Raw genomic sequence first — 19,512 nt, forward strand, 5'->3', positions numbered from 1 at the left:
CCGCACCAAGCGACCGAGACAGGAGACCGCGACAGGCGACAGATAGGCGAGGTCTCCCCACGACTGCTCTCAATGCAATTATATCAGGGTAGTTCTGCAGCCCGCAACCGAGACCTGCGACCAACTATCGCCTACCGCGACCTATCTGTCGCCTGTCGCGGTCTCCTATCTCGGTCGATTGGTGCGAAATTCTAACTTAAATGGAAATGGAGAGGACATGTGGCAAGAGAAAGCGAAGTGGGCAAAGATAACAATACAATGGCGACCAAGAGCACACCAATGAGGCCGCAAAAAAAATGGATCGACGACATTAAAAAAAAGGCAGGAAGAAACTATCACCAGAGAGCTCAAGACAGGGGAATATGAGAAGAGCTCAAGACAGGGCTCAAAGAAGGAGAAGTTACATTCCACATAGAACGACGAACATTTAATTGAGTGTGTGAGGAAGTACCCAGCTATTTATGATATCCATCGTCTGCCCATCGTCTTTTCCTTCTTTCACCTTCAATCAAATCTACAGCTATTCCATGCAATTCCATGTTTTTGAAATTCATTTTTTAAACACACTAATGCCCGATTTCACCAACGATACCTAAACACTTGCCTTATTAACAGTGGCGACGCGTGACTTTTTCTAAAGTGTTACCAAAACCAGATATTAAATATATACCAGATATATTATATATTATCTATATGTATAAAGTATTTTATAAATATTTTTATATATACAGTGTTCCCATACATCAAAGTTTGTTCGACTAGACACCGTGAATTTTCAGCTTGCTATTAATCAACTTTTTTTTGGTACGCGCGATCCAGGTCTATTATAAAAGTAGATGAAATAAAATTAAAAAATTAAAAATTTAAGAAATTATATAAAGTATCTACAAACTAAAAACACATTTGTTGTTTTTAGGTAAAATATGTATTATATCGCCTTTATACTTTATTAAAAAATCCAAATTGTATAATTAGTATACTAATCAGTACATTCATTTGTCATTTTTAGCCTAAAATGTTAAATAATTTTTATTTTATTGATTATACACTACAATGTACTGTATAATCAATATTATTATATGTCATATTATAATAATGTTGTTGTTAATTAATATATTTCGACAAGTAATTAAAATCGATTAATATGATTTATATAGGATAAAAAGGTATAGATATATTATCTGTATAATAAGTAAGTACAGTTACAAGTTATAAACTAATAATTAATAATGCATATTATGCAATAATCGAATCCAAAGGGCCGGTACGGTTAACTAACCGGAGTTTAATCGAGAAAATACCGGCCCTAAGAATAACAGACTTCATAAATGGAATTATAATTATTACCTATAATTATAATAATAATTAAAATTGCATTTATTAAGTCTGATATTCTTACGGTCGGTATTTTCTGTCGCGATAGACACCGGCCCTACCTAGCGTCACCAAATTAAAATTTGGTAACACCAATACGCGGTTTCAGAGCCATCGTCCCCGCAAAATTTTCAGAGACGATCCAGTCAAAGATCCTACTATCGTTGCCACTCACAGAAGTGGTAAACGGCGCAGCGCACGGTAAGGGCACAGTATAATAAATATGGAACCTCTTTATACTGTGGTAAGGGCGTATTATAATAACGTGCAACCGATTTAACATAAACTCGCTGATATTTTCGTGCGTCTAGTTGGCTATTTTACTGAATTAGGTAGATACTATTAACAAATATTTCTATTTTTAAAAAATATAAATGGAATTATTTCATAGTAGTCATAAAATATTTATTTACAAATTTTAACTGTTACCAATGGTAACAATGGTTACATGGTCGCTTCGCCAGTGCTTATTAAGTAATTCTTATCGATAGGAACGTCTTAAGTCAATACTTACGAACAATCGCATTTCACAACTAAAAGAACTGCTTATCTAGGAAATGCTTTCCTAGGTATTACCTAGGGTACGTTTGAACTATTTTTGATAAATAAAAAGAAGAATAAGATGACATTTCCTTACTTTTTCGATTATGTGTCATTATTGTTTGTTTGCCAATTTGGTTTTATTTAGTTTTGTACTGTTATAGTTATTTTATTTAGTAGTAGTACGTTCTTTGAAGGTAAAATATTGCAAAACCTCTAAATTTTAAAGAACTGCTTGGATTGACATGAAATTTGGCATACACATAGCTAATAAGTCAAAGAAAAAAAGTAATATTGTGCCGATGTGTGCTTTTGCCCTAGGGGTGAGTTTCACCCCCTTTTGTGGGTAAAAAATATATGTTCGAAATAATTCCGGAAATGGATAAAATGCCTAATTCTAAGCAATTTTTGTTCTATAAAGTTTTTTCACCAAGTTAATACTTTTCGAGTTATTTGCGAGTGAATATGTTAACTTTTCTACAAAATAACTACGTTTTCAGACGGTTTTTCTCCAATAACTTAAAAAGTAAGTATTTGGTGGAAAAAAATTCCTATCAAAAATATAGCACGTAAAAAAGTGAAAAACTTGGTGTATATATTAGGTCACTCTATCTAGTAGAAGCAGAGTTATAGCTAATGAAAAATAGGTTCATATTCGTCAAATTCCAAATCGTATATTTTAAGGTACCATAACCAAAAAACGAAGCACTTTTTTGGGGAAAACTCATTTTAACTTTTTTAAAGTGTTATTTAAAGTATTATAAAAAATGCTTATTTTTGTTTTTTAAAACAATTTTTAGCATCAAAAGTAAACAAGTTACGCTCAAAACAAAGTTGGTCCCTTTTTTTGGTAAGAAATCGGGAAAATCACCCCCTAATTAGCATTTCAAATGAACTTAATTGTTATCACTTCACAAGTTTTTTACTCGCGTATGTATTGATCATACGGTCTGTAAGTTTCATCGGTTCAAAGTCCTTATTATTGAAAGAGCTGTAGTTAAAAGGGCTTGAACGAGTCACTTATCACGAGTGTATGCAAATTAAGAAACACCGAATCTTGACCAATTTTTGTCTTACAGAAAAACAAAAAAATACAAAGGATTCAAGAAAGTAAAGCCGACTTTTTTTATTGTTTAAGACTTTTGTTATCTATAACAATTTTTAAGTTATTTTGAAAAAAAAAAATTTTTTTCAAAATTAAAATTTTTAAAAATTTACTTTAAAACCAAATTTTTTTCAAAAATAAGCACTTTGAATCGATGGAACTTACAGATCATATAAACACAACATAAGTAAAGTAACTTGTGAAGCGGTAACGATTAATTTCATTTAAATTGCTAGTGATCTTCCTGATTTTTCTTGCCAAAACAAAAGGGACCAACTTTATTTTGAGCGTAACTTGCTTATATTTGATGCCAGAAATTTTTTTATAAAAACAGAAATAAAGATTTTTTTAAACACTTTAAAAAAGTTTTAATGTGTTTTCCCCAAGAATGCTTCATTATTTGGATATTTCACATTGAATTATTCTATTTGGAATTTTTCAAATATGAACCTATTTTTCATTAGCTATAACTCTGCTTTTGCTAGGTGTAGGGACCTAATATATTGTTATGACAGTTCCGTAGATTGTTCCTACATAGAAAGAGTCCCTCGACGTGAAAGAAGAAGTAGTCACGTACGAGAATATTCTGGATGTCATGGAATAACCCAGAAATGTCTGGTGACATCTAGAACGTCAGAAAACTATATAAACATTATGTGTTTGACATTCTATTCGCGGTGTGCAAGTACTTGGAAAGGGAAACGAGAAACGACGGTGCGCGAGTCGCGGAGAAATATTGCAACTATCTTAAATAATTCATATTGTCAATTGAAATTGTCAAATTTACGTATATTTCATACCTTCTGTCATTGACTCAGAAAAATTATATATTGCTCCACAATATTGATATGATATGCAATTATTATATAAAGGTAAATTTATTAATTGTATATTGCTTGCAGTACTGCATTTTAATAACTGATTTTATTTACTACATACAATTGTTTACGTTTGCTAAACATAACCTGCATCTTATTTTTTCTTCTTATTATTTTTTGGACTATGGTCTTGACAGTTATCCAGCAACCAGGACTAATATCGCACCTTGAAAACCATAGGGCAGTAACTGCAAAAATCATAATATTGAGTTATGAGCATTTTAAGTTTTTGTAAAGTTAATTTTATTTACTGTAATTCCAAAAATTAAACTGCAAACCTGGTATTTGGCACAATTGTCTTTAATTTTACATATGTTTATATGAATTAAAAAGTACGTAAAATTTCCCGTAGGAAATACGTATTATAGCACATACGGCCATATGGTTTTAAAAAATATATCAATTTTCGCACATGATACAGTAAAAATTCATATAAAATAACAGTTTTTTTATTGATTGTACTTATTTATTACAAATTTTTAGTGTTAACACTTAGTCAAAGTCTTGCATATTATAATCTGTCGCTTATATAATGTCTGTCGGTTATAATTCGCTTTTCTTTTGGGATAAACCCATCTGCAGTACGACGTTGTATATCAATTTGTTATAGTCTTGTCGCTTATTTCCAGTGTTGCAATCAAATCTCTATGCAGCACTCTATGTTTTGTTGCATTCAAAGGATGTTTCCTTAGTAGATCTTGCTTTCATTTTACGAGCGTGGTTCACATTTTGCACATATTGCCATATAGATCTGGGGTTTTGTTCCAATTTTAGAACCGTAGAGCATCAACTACTGCAGATAATGCCTGATGGTATAAAAAGAAGAATCGATTTTTGACAAAAGCCATAGAAATGTATCTTTCTGGTGCCGAACTTAAAATTTTTTGCAGACGCTGCTATATAGCATTAAAAAATAGATTTTTTTTCCTTTTAGACTGCATTCAAAGGTCATTTCATGAAAAAATTGCAGATATTGCCATATGGTTTTCAAGGTGCGATATAATTGGCCAATATAATTAAAAGTGCGAATAAAAGTACAGAGCGTAGAAATAGAGGTCGCTTTGCCGAACTTGCACGGTCCCAATAGTTCAGTTGTATTTTGAGATTTTGAGTATTTAAAGTTGTCAGTTTGTTCAAGTTGTTAACGTATTGTAATATTGTATTGGAGTTTAAATAAAATATTTTAAAGAAGTTGTAACATTGGCGACAGCGGTGGGATAAGAAGACATTCAGTAATTTGTATATGGTCAATACAAGATCTACTAAATTCGAGAAAGAAATGGATACATCCGGACCACCAGAATGGTTTTTAAAAATGGAAGAGTTAAAAGAGAAACGTAGGCAAGAAGAGAAAGAAAATGAAGAGAAACGTAGGCAAGCAGAGAAAGAAAATGAAGAGAAACGTAGGCAAGAAGAGGAGGAGAGGCGTAGACAAGTAGAGGTAGAAATAATAAATAGTTTGTCACAAATTCAAGAAAGTTTTACATTAGAGGTAAGTCAAATTAATAGTAGAATAGACACATTAGAAGAAAAACAAAGCTATTTAGATAATAAACTAGAACAGCAAGAAAATGATTTAAAGCAACAACATTTAAAATCTAGTTTAGAAAGACAAATAGTTATGTTAGAACGAAAAATTAATACCCAAGCTTCATTATCACATATTTCAGTAACTAATATCGACTCTGAACAAACAGCCCCTTCATCTTCGATAGTGTATCCAGGTACCGTCAGAACGAGCAAAATCTTAAAACCACCGACATTTGATGGCCAAACAGCATGGGAAACTTATCGTTTTCAATTTGAAGCTGCAGCTAAAGCAAATGGCTGGACTGAAAGAGAAATGGCAGCTTCCTTGGTGGTGTCGCTTCGAGGTCAGGCAGCGACCGTTTTGCAAATTCTTCCCCAGGATGCAACCAATTATACCTCTCTCGTACAAGCTTTAGAGACAAGGTATGGCCAGCAACATCTGAAGCAGGTTTTTCAAAGTCAGCTGAAAGTTCGATATCAAAAACATAATGAGAGCCTGCAAGAATTTGAAGCCGATATTAAAAGATTATTACATTTGGCATATCCTCAGGCACCAAGAGATTTTCTGGAACAAATCGGTATACAGGCTTTCATAGATGGACTGCATGATATCGAAATGCAACAGGCTCTGCGATTACAATACCACAAAACGCTAGATAAAGCACTAATCGCAGCTCAGGAGTACGAAGCGGCGAAAAATATTTCTAGATCTCTTCCACAATTAAAAGAAATAAGATTTACAGAAAATAAGCAAGTCACTACCACAGATAATGAACAACTAGTTTTATCCCAGATATTAAACTTACTACAAAATATCCAACAAAAACCTCGAAATGAAAACAGAAGATGTTTTAACTGCGGAAGAATGGGACATCTAAAATCCAATTGCAGAAGCCGATCCCAAGCACGAAAAGAAGAATACAAGAATGAGATCAGAAGGTCGCCTAGTTCGACATCCAGAAGCCTGTCGCAAAGTCTCACTAGAAATGATGGTAGATGGTCACTAAGAAACAGATTTCCTACAACTGACCATAGAAAGGAAGAAAATACACTGGAATTTGAAGTTAGCCATTTGAAGGAACAACTAGCGATTAGTAAAAATAAAATAGAAAGATTAAGAGAACAGGTGACAATATTGCAAGAAGAGTGTAAGGTAATTCAAAATAATGCAAAAACTACACAGTCCAATCTGGAAAACGAATGTCAAAAACTGATGAAAGAGAAGAATGTGTTAAATAAACAATTTCAAGAATACCAAAATGCACTAAATGAATTACAAGTTCAAAGCCAACGTCAGCTAGCACAAAAAGAGAATGTAACCGAAGAAGTTAGTCTGCGGATGACCACAGTTGAACAGCAAGAAGATAATGACCAGATTTCTCTGGAAAACATTAAGAAGAGTCAAAAGAAAGATAACGACTTAAGAGTTATACGAGATTGGCTTAAAAATGGAGTAAGACCTCTTTGGCAGGAAATATCTAAATACAGTCGAACTATAAAGGCGTACTGGGCTCAATGGGAATCCTTGCATCTTTCGAATGGTTTGTTATATCGGAAGTGGGAAAGTTCCGATGGAGTACGTATAGTTCAACAGGTGGTACTGCCAAAATCACACATTAAAAGTGTGTTGGAAGACCTTCATAGCAGCCTGTCTGGAGGACATTTTGGAGTAAAAAGAACACTGGCCAGAGTTCGAGACAGATTTTATTGGATCAATTGTCGCCGAGATGTAGAAGAATGGTGTAAGAAATGCGATTTATGTAACGGAAGAAAAGGTCCTAAAACAAGAAGTCGTGGTAAAATGGCACAATATCTTTCCGGAGAGCCTTTTGAACGACTTGCAGTAGATATTCTCGGTCCACTCCCGCTGACAGAGAGAGGAAACAAGTACTTAATGGTTGCAATGGATTATTTTTCGAAATGGCCTGAAATTGCACCCCTTCCTAATCAAGAAGCGACTACAGTAGCAGAGGCATTTATAACACACGTCATATCAAGACATGGAGTTCCTTTAGAGTTGCATTCTGATCAGGGACGAAATTTTGAATCCGAATTATGGCAAGAATTAATGAAAATCTTGGGTATTAAGAAAACTCGAACTACGCCTCTCCACCCACAATCAGACGGAATGATCGAAAGACATAATAGAACTATTTGTCAATACCTTTCAATGTTTGTTGCTGATAATCAAAAAGATTGGAATACCCTAATACCTCTATTCCTGTTAAGGCCCCGTCTCACCATCAAATAATTGACAGTTATTTGATCAAACTTGACAGTCAAACTTGACTAGTGACACAAACTATACATACTAACTGTCACTTTGTGTCACTAACTGTCGAGTTTGATCAAATAACTGTCAATTATTTGATGGTGAGACGGGGCCTTTAGCCTACAGAAGTTCTGAACATGAAGCAACCGGTTATTCTCCATCAATGATGATCACCGGAAGAGAAATGAAGCTTCCTCAAGATCTTGTTTTCGGAAAATTGCCTACCTGTGAAGAAGAACCTTCATCCCTGACGTACCTAGAAAGCTTAAGAGAAAAACTGGAAAAAGTCCACGAATTTGCTCGTAAAAGTTTGAAGCTTCAAAGTGATAAAGCCAAGTCCAGGTTCGATGTGCAAGCTACAGGGACAACTTTCGAAAGAGGTGATCCAGTATGGCTATACAATCCCACACGCAAGAAAGGACTTTGTCCGAAACTTCAACGAAACTGGGAAGGCCCGTACAGCGTCTTAAAGAAAATAAATGATCTGGTCTACCGCATCCAGTTTTCAGCGAGAAGTAAACCCAAGGTAGTTCACATTGAGAGATTAGCCCCATATCATGGAACTGATCCACCCTGTTGGCTTCAACCAGACCCTGATAGACCAGTTATTCGAGGCGAATAACTATAAAGGAGGGAGCAGTGTTATGACAGTTCCGTAGATTGTTCCTACATAGAAAGAGTCCCTCGACGTGAAAGAAGAAGTAGTCACGTACGAGAATATTCTGGATGTCATGGAATAACCCAGAAATGTCTGGTGACATCTAGAACGTCAGAAAACTATATAAACATTATGTGTTTGACATTCTATAGTTCAGTTGTAATTGAGTATTTAAAGTTGATAATTGTCATTGAGTTTGTATTGTAATTGAAGTTAAAGTATTTTAAAAAAATTGTAACAATATACACCATTTTTTTCACTTTTTTATAGGCTATGATTTTGCTAAGAATATTTTTTTCGACAAAATGCTTACGTTTTGAGTTATTTGCGAAAATCCGTCTAAAATCGTGATTATTTTGTTGAAAAATGAACATATTCACTTGCAAATAACTCGAAAAGTATTGATCTGGTGAAAAAACTCTATAGAACAAAAGTTGCTTAAAATTAGTCAGTTTATCCATTTTGGAACTTATCTTGAATATATATTTTTTCACCCCCGAGATGGGGTGAAACTCACCCCCAGGGTAAAAGCACACATCGGCACCATATCACTTTTTTTCTATGACATGTTAACTATGCGTATGCCAAATTTCATGTCAATCCAAGCGGTTCTTAAAAATTTACAGCAAAAACCGTGAAAGAATGGACTATAGTTAGTTATTTGAGCATTAAGTTTGCATATAATAAATATAGTCTTGTATGTTATTTGTATATGTACAGTGAAATGGAGGACAATAAAAGAGTTGTAAATTTCACATATGACGAAAAATTGAAGTTAGTTGAATTGCCATTAATGAAATAATTTTAACATAAATAATATGTTGAAAATTGATTTTTATTATTAATTTTTTAATGACACACTTTTAGTTATATCATGAATGGGTTTTTGAAACACAGCACTAGTTTGTTAGGTAGTAGGTAGACTACATAATTTTGTCAATAAACCTGTAAAAAACTGCAAAGGATTTTCTATATTTTCCAATACATATTATATTAATAATATAAAAGAAAATACAAAATTACAACTAATCTACGTAATATTACAGAATAACAGAAAAATTAAGGTAAGAAGCAAATTATTGACAAACGTCACAAGTACATTAATCAAAATTGTAAAAATATAACCTTACTGTCAACGATAAGTAATACCTAAAGTATAGGGAGATCGAAATCCGTATTCGCGGTGTGCAAGTACTTGGAAAGGGAAACGAGAAACGACCGTGCGCGAGTCGCGTAGAAATATTGCAACTATCTTAAATAATTCATATTGTCAATTGAAATTGTCAAATTGACGTATATTTCATACCTTCTGTCATTGCCGCAGAAAAATTATATATTGCTCCACAATATTGACATGTTATGCAATTATTATATAAAGGTAAATTTAATTAATTGTATTTTGCTTGCAGTACTGCATTTTAATAACTGATTTTATTTACTACATACAATTGTTTACGTTTGCTAAACATAACCTGCATCTTATTTTTTCTTCTTATTATTTTTTTGGACTATGGCCTTGACAATTATCCAGCAACCAGGACTAATATAATTGGCCAATATAATTAAAAGTGCGAATAAAAGTACAGAGCGTAGAAATAGAGGTCGCTTTGCCGAACTTGCACGGTCCCAATACTAACGTAAGGTAATGCTTAAGCGGTTTGAGCAATTCTTATCGTATGGTGAAATCCGTTTTAGAGTTAGGAAATACCTAAACCCACTTAGGTAATTCTTAAATATTTAGGTATCGTTAGGGAAATCGGGACTAATGCACTCGCAAATAAAACTAATTTAAAAAACCCGTGAAGAAGCCGGAAGCGACCCGTCCTAGCATAAATCGAAACCCCGTGCGGAGCCCGATTGTTACACGGCCCGTGTCATACACGTATCGTTCTAACATAAATCAGCCGTAAGAGTTGGACGCTGCACCGCTGGCATTAATAAAAATATTTAGAAATAAATTTTTCTTCAAAGTAATTTCGTAGCCAATGCGATTATGACATAAGTCATAATTAAGGAGCGGATTTATATGCGATAAATTTTGATGAAATATGCGCATATATATGCGGTAAAAAATTACGAAATATGCGCAAGATATGCACAAAAATTCAAAAAAATGCGCATTTTGAGAAACCACAAATTTTCTGTTCTATTCTATTCTAAGGGGTTCTTTTATAGGGGGGCGCGGCAATCTTATTTATTATCTTTCAAATAAAATCATTTTTTTATAATGTATGCAATTTATTTACAGTTTTTACAAAAACTGCTACCAATAGTTACCTATTTAAAATAAAACAACAATACCACTATAAATATATTATTATCTTCGATTATAATTCACTACAATGTGTTTTTCCAAAATCTAATTTCCATTAGATAAAATATTTTTATAACTTGAAAAACTCCTTTCAACATCAATAGAAGTAATTGTAACTTGAAGGAACTTGTTAATTTTCATTAGAAAATCGTAAAACTATGGTTAAAGGTGTAAATTCTCTTAACAATAGAGGATTTAAAAGAATCACCAGAATTATAGGTACCTACTAAATATAATAAAAGTAAATAAAATTCGGATTTCCGGGTAAACCATCCTTCATCACTTTAACATCCTACAATCATTTTATAACGGGTTACTATAAGCACTATGAGTACTTTGTGTAAAGATCTGGTATTTTCTAAGAAAAAATGAAAGGCAGGGAATGAGCGGTCCTCTTCAGGTAGTTCTCGAATTAATAGATACGACAGCCTGTGCGGGGAAATATTTTGTGTCAAATTAAAAAATTTTTTTGGGCTTAAATGTCTTTTAATAGGCACAAAATCTGCATGTTTCTTTAAAAATATGCAAAATTTAGTAAAGTTCTCAAATATGCGAAATATGCATGCAATATGCATTTAGCATAAAATCCGCTCCCTAGTCATAATATTCATCGCACGCGCTTTGCACCCCTGTCCTAGTCATTACCACCTTGGCTTCCTCACTCCTGCTCGTTTACTTTGCTGTCCAGAGTCGTGCGGGTAATACATATACTTTAACTATCAGCGTTTCTTTTGACCTTCCCGACGACACGGTTATACGTATACGTTACATATAATACATACGTATTAAAATTTGATTGCTTAAGACTTTGGCCACACGGGCGATTTTTTACGGCGCGATAATTTATGGCGCCCATTGGTTTGACTACCTCCTCCACCAATTTTAGATGAAATCATTTCCTCTAAAATTGGTGGAGGAGGTAGTCAAACCAATGGGCGCCTTAAATTATCGCGACGTAAAAAATCGCCCGGCAGGCCAAAGCGTTCAGCTTGTCGCTCACTTAAGCGTCGTTTAAACACAACGATAAGTCACAGCAACTAGTTGTGATGACAAGTTGAAACGCTGTTTAGACGCTGCGATTCAATGCGATACCACCTTCAACCCAACTCCAACTTTGATAAGTTGTGCGATGCACCGTTTACACACATTGATAAGTTGCAACAACTCGATTGACCTTGATAAGTTGTTTGATTTATCGCTGTGTTTAAACGACCCTTTACGCGCTGCACTGCAAAGCGAAGCGCTGAGAAAAAGGTTACTATGAATTCTCTTCATGTAGTTAAATATACTCGCGCGTATCAGTGCGAAGCACAGTCCTTTTATAAATCTTCTCCGCGCTTCGCTTCGCCGTGCAGTGCATAAGTGAGCGACAAGCATTACTCTTTGAATGTGTATGATTACTATGTATTTATAGGTTGCTTTATCCTTCTCGGAATTAGATTATAGCCAAATGTTGTTAAGCCCAAGCACGCTAAACGTGGTTTCAAAAAAAAGGAAGATTGTAGAATAAGTTTTTAACGAACGGAAATTTACAATGAAGATCGGAGCGGAATTCAGATTCATCGTGAATTTCCGTTCGACTTTCACTGATTTGAACGAGGGATTTCTCGTTCATCTAGTTCTTTTTCAATTCCCTCCCTCCAACTTCTTCTCGGTCTTCCTCTTTTCCTTCTCCCTTGTGGTATCCACGCCAAAATATGTTTAGGGATCCTGTCATCTGGTATTCTCTGTACATGGCCGTACCATTTAAGTTGTTTTGTTTTTATGTCATCAATTATTGTATGTGTGACAGTGTGACTCCCATCATTTCTCGTATTCTCTCATTTGGTAACCGATCACTTCTTGATTTGCCTGCTGCTCTTCTCCAGAAGTCCATTTCTGTTACTAGAAACATTTTATATGTATATGAGTTGTTTGTTCGTTTTAGATATTGTTTGGTCCCACAGAATGCCGTTCATCATGGATATGACTTTTCTACCCTGTATATGTTTCTATCTTTTATAGCAGCATCGAGTGTTCCATCTTGATTTATCTTCATGCCCAGGTACATGTATTTATCACACTGTTTAATTTCTACCCCATCGTTTAATGTAATGGACTGCTTTGTCCCTTCAATACACGTGGCTTCAGTTTTCTTAATGTTGACTTCGGGACCCCATTTGTTATATTCTTCTATTAGCTTTCATGTCATGTAACTCAAGTCGTCCTGATCCTGAGCAATCAGAATTTGGGGAATATCATAAAATATAAAATGCAATGAAACTGCATATTTTGATTTAAACAAAAGAAATCTGCTAGAATATACTAAATTTTTAAATGTTTCGGAATTAGATATATGTTAATAAACATTGATTTAACTATTCTATAAAGACAGTAATCTAAAGAAAACAATACTTACACCAACCCAAGTTTAATTAGATAATAAAGATTCCGTAAACATAATTTTGTGGTAGCTATGTTTATTTAAATAGACATTGTGACGACAATTCATTGTTCGAGTCGGTGTGTGGTTGGGATATTGACTGAGAAAACCTTGTTATTTGAATTACAAACAATTGTCAATATAATGATAATTAAAAATATAAACTTCCAGATCTAATCATCTTTCCAGAGCAGAACAATATAAACATTAATTCGTGTAGTAATTAAAACTATACAAATATATAAATTATGATATATCATTTATGATAAGACCCGTCGAGTTTTATAATAATATGTAAATGTGCGTTTATTAATCATAAATTTAAATGTACAGAGTGATTCGCCTAAGCCTAGCATATTCGATAAGCTTTATTTTTAATGGAACACCCTGTATATTTTTATTAACGACAACAGAGATATTTTTTTTATTAAGCTCCATTTAGTTTACAATCTGTTATCACTCGTAACAATAAGTAAATTTTATGACAATTATTAGAAGAACAAATGACACTCCAGGGAAATAAGGCAAAAATATACCATGTTCGGGACACTTGAGCAGCCAGGTTACTAATGGGTTTTTTGGGTACTACATACCTAATACATTATACATACAAAAATGCCCGTCACAGTTCGGACGAGAAATTTAGTTATTAACAAATAAGTGTCAAAAATGGCAGTTTTTTCGTTTAAATCGCTACGGGTAAAAATAGGGTAATTAAATATCTTATTTATACTATTATTCTCGTAGTAGATGAGCCAAGCTTTAAATTGGCATTTTTTGAATTTCGGTTCGATCATTTGTTGCTTCAGAAATTGCAAAATAAGACTAAAATTTCGAAAATAAAAAAATTGCTATAACTTTTGTGAAAATAACCTTAAGACTTTCATATTGCACGAAAAGTTGAGACGAATGGTCCATATAATGCATAAAAATTTTTAAGACGATTCGTCAATTAGTTTAAATTTTATTCAATTTGTTTATCCCAATGAGCTTTTTATTCGCTATAATATTGTTCAGAAAATAGTAACGTAATAGCAATTCTGTAAAAACCACATAAAAGAAGAAAGGTCATGATTTCAAAGTGTTTAAAAAAAATCATTAAAAAGTCATTTTTGTCATTCCAAAAACATTTTACTAAAGTAGGATCATTTTTAGTTCATAAACAATTTGAATAACTTTGTTAATATTGACTATAGATTAAAACTACTTTGAGATTTGAAAAGCTGGTATTTTTATACGAATTTAAAAAAACACTTTTGGCCTAGGTTAATTACAGTCAAAGTTAGCTACTTTTTTTATTTAATTGACAGCTACTTTGTTTATAACAATTAAGCAACCCAACTAGCGCCATTTCGAATTTGAAGGTATATAGTTTATGTGTAAAAGTTTGAGTAAACTTTAAACTTCAACAGAGTTGTTAATAAAGCTTTAAAAATAACGTTCTAACGAAATCGATTTGTGGTCGGTGGAAATGAATTATTAAAATCTGTGCACTCAAAAAATGAAACTGCTTCTTCAAACATATGCTGCGATTAATATCTCCAGAGCTTGCTGATGGATTTTGATCATATTTTTTTAAATTGTATGTACTCGTAGTCTTGTAGAGTACGTTATGTACGTAAATCCCCACCTAACATTTCAAAATGTTAGGGGGAGTTCCCCTTATCACTCACGGATATGAAAAATAGATTACGACCGATTCTAAGACCTACCGAATATACATATATAATTTCATAAAAATCGGTCAAGCGGTCCCGGAGGAGTATGACAACTAACACTGTGACAGGAGAATTTTATAGATGTAAATATATAGATGGGTATTAACAAATAGGGGTTGGTGATGGAAAAGTGTAAATTAAGGGTTGTATGTATTTTTTAATCCTACATCATATAAAATTAAGATAGACAATTTTGTCCAAAAAAATAAAAAAAAATATCAGGGGGGCAACCCCCCTTATAACTTATGGATATGAAAAATAGATTAAAACCTATTCTCAGTCCCATAGGATACACTTGTAAAATTTCATAAAAATCGGCCAAGCCGTTTCGGAGTAGTATGGTAACTAACACTGTTACAGGAGAATTTTATGAACATTGAAGTAACTGTGAATTAAATAATAAAAGTGGCTAACTTTGACCGTAATTAACATAGGCGAAAAGTTTTTTTGAAAATTTGTGTAAAAATACCAGCTTTTGAAATTCCAAGGTGAATTTACTCTACAGTCAATATTAACAAAGCTATTCAAATTGTTTTCAAGCCAAAAATTACTCTACTTTAGTAAAATGTTTTCGTAGTGACAAAAATTACTTTTAATGATTTTCTTCAATAAGTTGAAAACAAGACTATTGTTCTTTCATGTGGTTTTCACAGAATTTCTATATAATTATTATTTTCTGAACAATAACATTACAAAAAAAAAGCTCTTCGGGATAAACAAATTGAGTAAAATTTAAACTAATTGACGAATCATCTTATAATTTTTTTTGCAATATATGAACTCTTTAACTCAACTTTTTGTGAAACATAAAAGTCGTAAAGTCACTTTTGCGAAAGTTATAGCAATTTTTTTATTTTCGAAATTTTAGTTTTATTTTGCAATTTTCGAAGCAACAAATGATCGGACCAAAATTAAAAAACTGCCGTTTTAAACATTGGCTCATCTACTAAAAGAAGAATATTATAAATAAGATATTTATTTATCCTATTTTTACCTGTAGCGATTTAAACGAAAAAACTGCCATTTTTGACACTTATTTGTTAATAACTAAAATTCTCGTCCGAACTGTGACGGGCATTTTTGTATGTATAATGTATTAGGTATATAGTACCCAAAAAACCCATTTTCAACCTGGCTGCTCAAGTGTCCCGACAAAAACCTTATTTCCCTGGAGTAGTAGGAATTCTCTCCAGTGAGAGGCTTCCTTTAGCATATATTTAACAAAGTTAATAATGTAGTGGTAAATGTTAATTAATTTTATTTAAATCTGTTTATTAAGTCTGTAGGCTTAAAACGCTTTAGTCGACGCACTTCATCGTTGACATTAAACAGTTCGCGCACTAAGTCATTAGAGTGAGCACTAGTTTTGTTTTTGTATTTTTCACTGTACTTTGTGACTTCAGTTTTTATGGATTGAACTTGGAGGTCTTTTTCTATTATGTTGTTCGAAACATACCACGGAGCATTGGTTATAATTCGAAGAACTTTGTTCTGGAGTCTTTGTAGGATTTCTAGGTTTGAATTGCTAGCAGAACCCCATAATTAAATTCCATACGTCCATATTGGCTTCAGTACGGCTTTATATAATAAGAGCGTATTTGTGAGATTTGATTGTGATTTCCTGCCAATAAGCCAGTAAAGTTGTCTAAGTTTGAGACCCAATTGTTTTCGTTTTGTAAATATATGTGTTCTCCATGTTAATCTTCTGTCAAGATGTAAACCTAAATATTTGACGTCATTTCTCTGAGTAATCAATGGATTATTTAATAATACTGCTGGACATTTACCTCTTCTTAGTGTAAAGGTAACATGGATTGATTTGGTCTCATTAACTCGAATTTTCCATTTTTTTAATCATGCTTGGATATAATTAAGGCTGGCTTTTAAGTTTCTTGAGGCAGTTACTGGATCATGATGTGAGGCGAGTATTGCAGTGTCATCTGCGAAGGCTGCTGTTATTGTAGTTCTTGAAGTTGGTAGATCTGCAGTAAAAAGCTGGTACAGCATTGGTCCTAACACGCTGCCTTGCGGTACTCCTGATTTTATTTGGTATAATTCTGAATATTCTGAATGGTATTTAACTGAAAAGAATCTGTCAGATAAGTAAGACTTTAGAAGTTCATAATACGGATGAGGCAATAAGTTTTTTAGTTTATAGAGTAGACCTTTGTGGCAGACTTTATCGAACGCTTGGCTTACCTCAAGAAACACTACTGAGCAATATCGCTTATTTTCAAAGTCGTTGCTGATATGCTTTACTAATCTATGGACTTGCTCTATGGTTCCATGTTCTTGTCTAAACCCAAACTGATATTCTGGTATGAGATTTTTGCTATCTAGTATTGGCTTGATGCTTTTCATTATTAATTTTTCCAGCACTTTGGAAAGCACAGGCAGTAAACTTATTGGCCTATATGATGTTAATTCCTCTAGTTTTTTTCCTGGTTTTGAGATCATAATTATAACTGCCATTTTCAGTTGTTGCGGAAAATAATTTAATCTTATTATTGCATTAAAAATTTGTAATATTGCCGTTATTCCTTTCTTTCTTAATTTTTGTAGTATCCTACCCGTTATCAGATCATAACCAGGAGCTTTTTTAGGATTAATTTCTTTCATTATTACATCCTTAACTTCATTGTACTTAAATTTCGGTATGGGCAGCTCCATTTGGTAAGGTTCATTTAGCACTCTATTTATTTCCTCCAATTCTTTAGGTGTTGATTCCAAGCTGTTTGGTTGAAAGACTTGTGAGAGATAGCCACCAAAGGCATCTGCCTTCTCCATGTTATTTCTTGCACATTTGCCATTGTTTTTTCTTATTGGTGGTATTGGTGTCTGAGGACTTTTTAATTTCGTTGTGGCTTTCCATAGTGAGTAGTCGGTGGCTTCTGTGGGTGTAAGCTCTTCTAAGTATCTTTGTATAGAATCATTTTTTACTTCAAGTAATATTTTTTTTTAGTTCCCTTGCTGCTTTAATAAATTTATTTTTATTGCTCACTGTTCTGTTTTGTTGCCAATTTCTTCTTAGACTTCTTTTCTCTGAAATCATTTCTTTTATAGTTGGAGGGGAGGATTCTTTTCTTGTTGACTGTTTGTAGTTTGGAGTTGCTGCCCATGAAGCTTTCTGTATGTTTTTTGTGAGGTTAGTTATCGCCCATTCAACATCTGCAGGTGTTTTTAATGGTATTTTTAAATCTATTGCTTCATCTAATATTTCTTGAAAAGTATCCCAGTTGGTCTTTTTATTGCACAGAGCGGGTGTATTTGCATTCTGAGTTATATCGGAGTACATGTTCATAAGGACTGGACTGTGATCCGAAGACATGTCTAAGCTGGATGTTGCTGTGACTAGTTTACTGTCAATTCCTTTTGTGATATAGAAATCAAGAAGGTCTGGTAATTTATAAGGGTCCGAAGACCAATATGTGGGTTCTCCTGTTGACAGGTAGTTTAGATTATTGCACTGCATTGCAGTTAGTAGTTTACGACCTTTAGTAGTTGTAACTCTCGCACCCCATACTGTGTTTTTAGCGTTGTAATCTCCACCCGCTATAAATTAGTTTCCAAGCGTTTTGAAGAAAATCTCATAGTTGTCTCTTTTATTGTTGTGCTTGGGAGGGCAGTATACAGCAGATATTTTGGTGATTCCAGTAACTCCTTCTATTGCAATGGTAGTGGCTTGTAGGTGATTTTCTGCATATCTTTTCAGTTCGTGATGTTTGATTGAGTTTCTTATTAGTATTGCTGTGCCTCCATGTGCAGTCCCATCTGGATGGTTGGTAAAGTAAATTTTGTAGTTAACTAGGGGTAGGTGACTTTTATTTGTGAAGTGAGTTTCGGTAACTAGCATGACATCTATTTCATTGTTGGTTATGAAACTTTTGAGTTTATGAGTATGCTGGTTTAAGCCGTTTACATTCCATAATGCTATTTTTAGTGTTTGGACCATTATGACCTATTTGAAACAAGAGCGGTGATAAGATTCATTATTTTTCCCATTTGAGAATATAATTTCTCATCATTGCTTTTAGGTCAGAGATATCATTAGGTTGACTTATACTATTTTGTTGGTACATAGTGTTACCTTCTTGTTGATTATTTTGATTGGTTACCTGTGCATATGTCATTCCTTGTGTGGTAGCCCTGTTTCCTTTAGATGTTTGTCCATTTCGTTCTCTAAATTTTGGATGCATTTTCTCTTGAAGTTGCTTATGTATAATACACCCTCTGTAATTTGCGGGATGCTGTTCTCCACAATTTACACATGTCACATTTTCATCTTTTATTTTCTTGGTACATTCTGAAGTGTGATGTGACCCTGTAGATTTTACACATCTGGATTCTCTATGGCAAAAGTTTTTTGTATGACCGAATCTCTGACATTTGGTGCACTGTGGAATAACTCTTCTAGCATAAGGGGCTTCAATTGTAACTATCGAGTGTCCTAGTTTCTTGACATTATAGATGTCTTTATTATTTTCTTTAATTTTTAGATTGACAAAGAACATGGGCAATGGTTTTTTTTTATGTTTTGTTTAACATTCCATATATTTAGAACTTCATGTCCAAGAGCTTCTATGTCCCGTTTAATATCGGCAGGATTTGTTGAATAATGAATATTTTTTACTACTATTCTAAAGGGCTTGTTTTGTTTAGACTGGTATGTATGATACTCTGTTTTTTTACTGTCCAATGCTT

At 33.5% G+C, this 19,512-nt stretch overlaps 1 protein-coding gene across 3 annotated transcripts in view; it reads right to left on the reverse strand.

Annotated features, from left to right (window-relative positions):
* LOC126889476 (probable 3',5'-cyclic phosphodiesterase pde-5) overlaps positions 1–19,512 on the reverse strand; it is a 423,420-nt gene that overhangs the window by 334,984 nt on the left and 68,924 nt on the right. Inside the window, exon 1 of one of the 3 annotated variants that reach the window (XM_050657799.1) lies at positions 13,070–13,163. The exons of the other annotated variants lie outside the window; for them this stretch is intronic. The gene's annotated coding sequence lies outside the window, so the exon portion shown is untranslated. Of the gene's footprint in view, positions 1–13,069; positions 13,164–19,512 lie in introns of those variants that run through there. 3 annotated transcript variants of the gene reach the window in all.

Source organism: Diabrotica virgifera, chromosome 8 (assembly GCF_917563875.1).
Source record: "Diabrotica virgifera virgifera chromosome 8, PGI_DIABVI_V3a".
Taxonomy (NCBI): Eukaryota; Metazoa; Arthropoda; class Insecta; order Coleoptera; family Chrysomelidae; genus Diabrotica; species Diabrotica virgifera.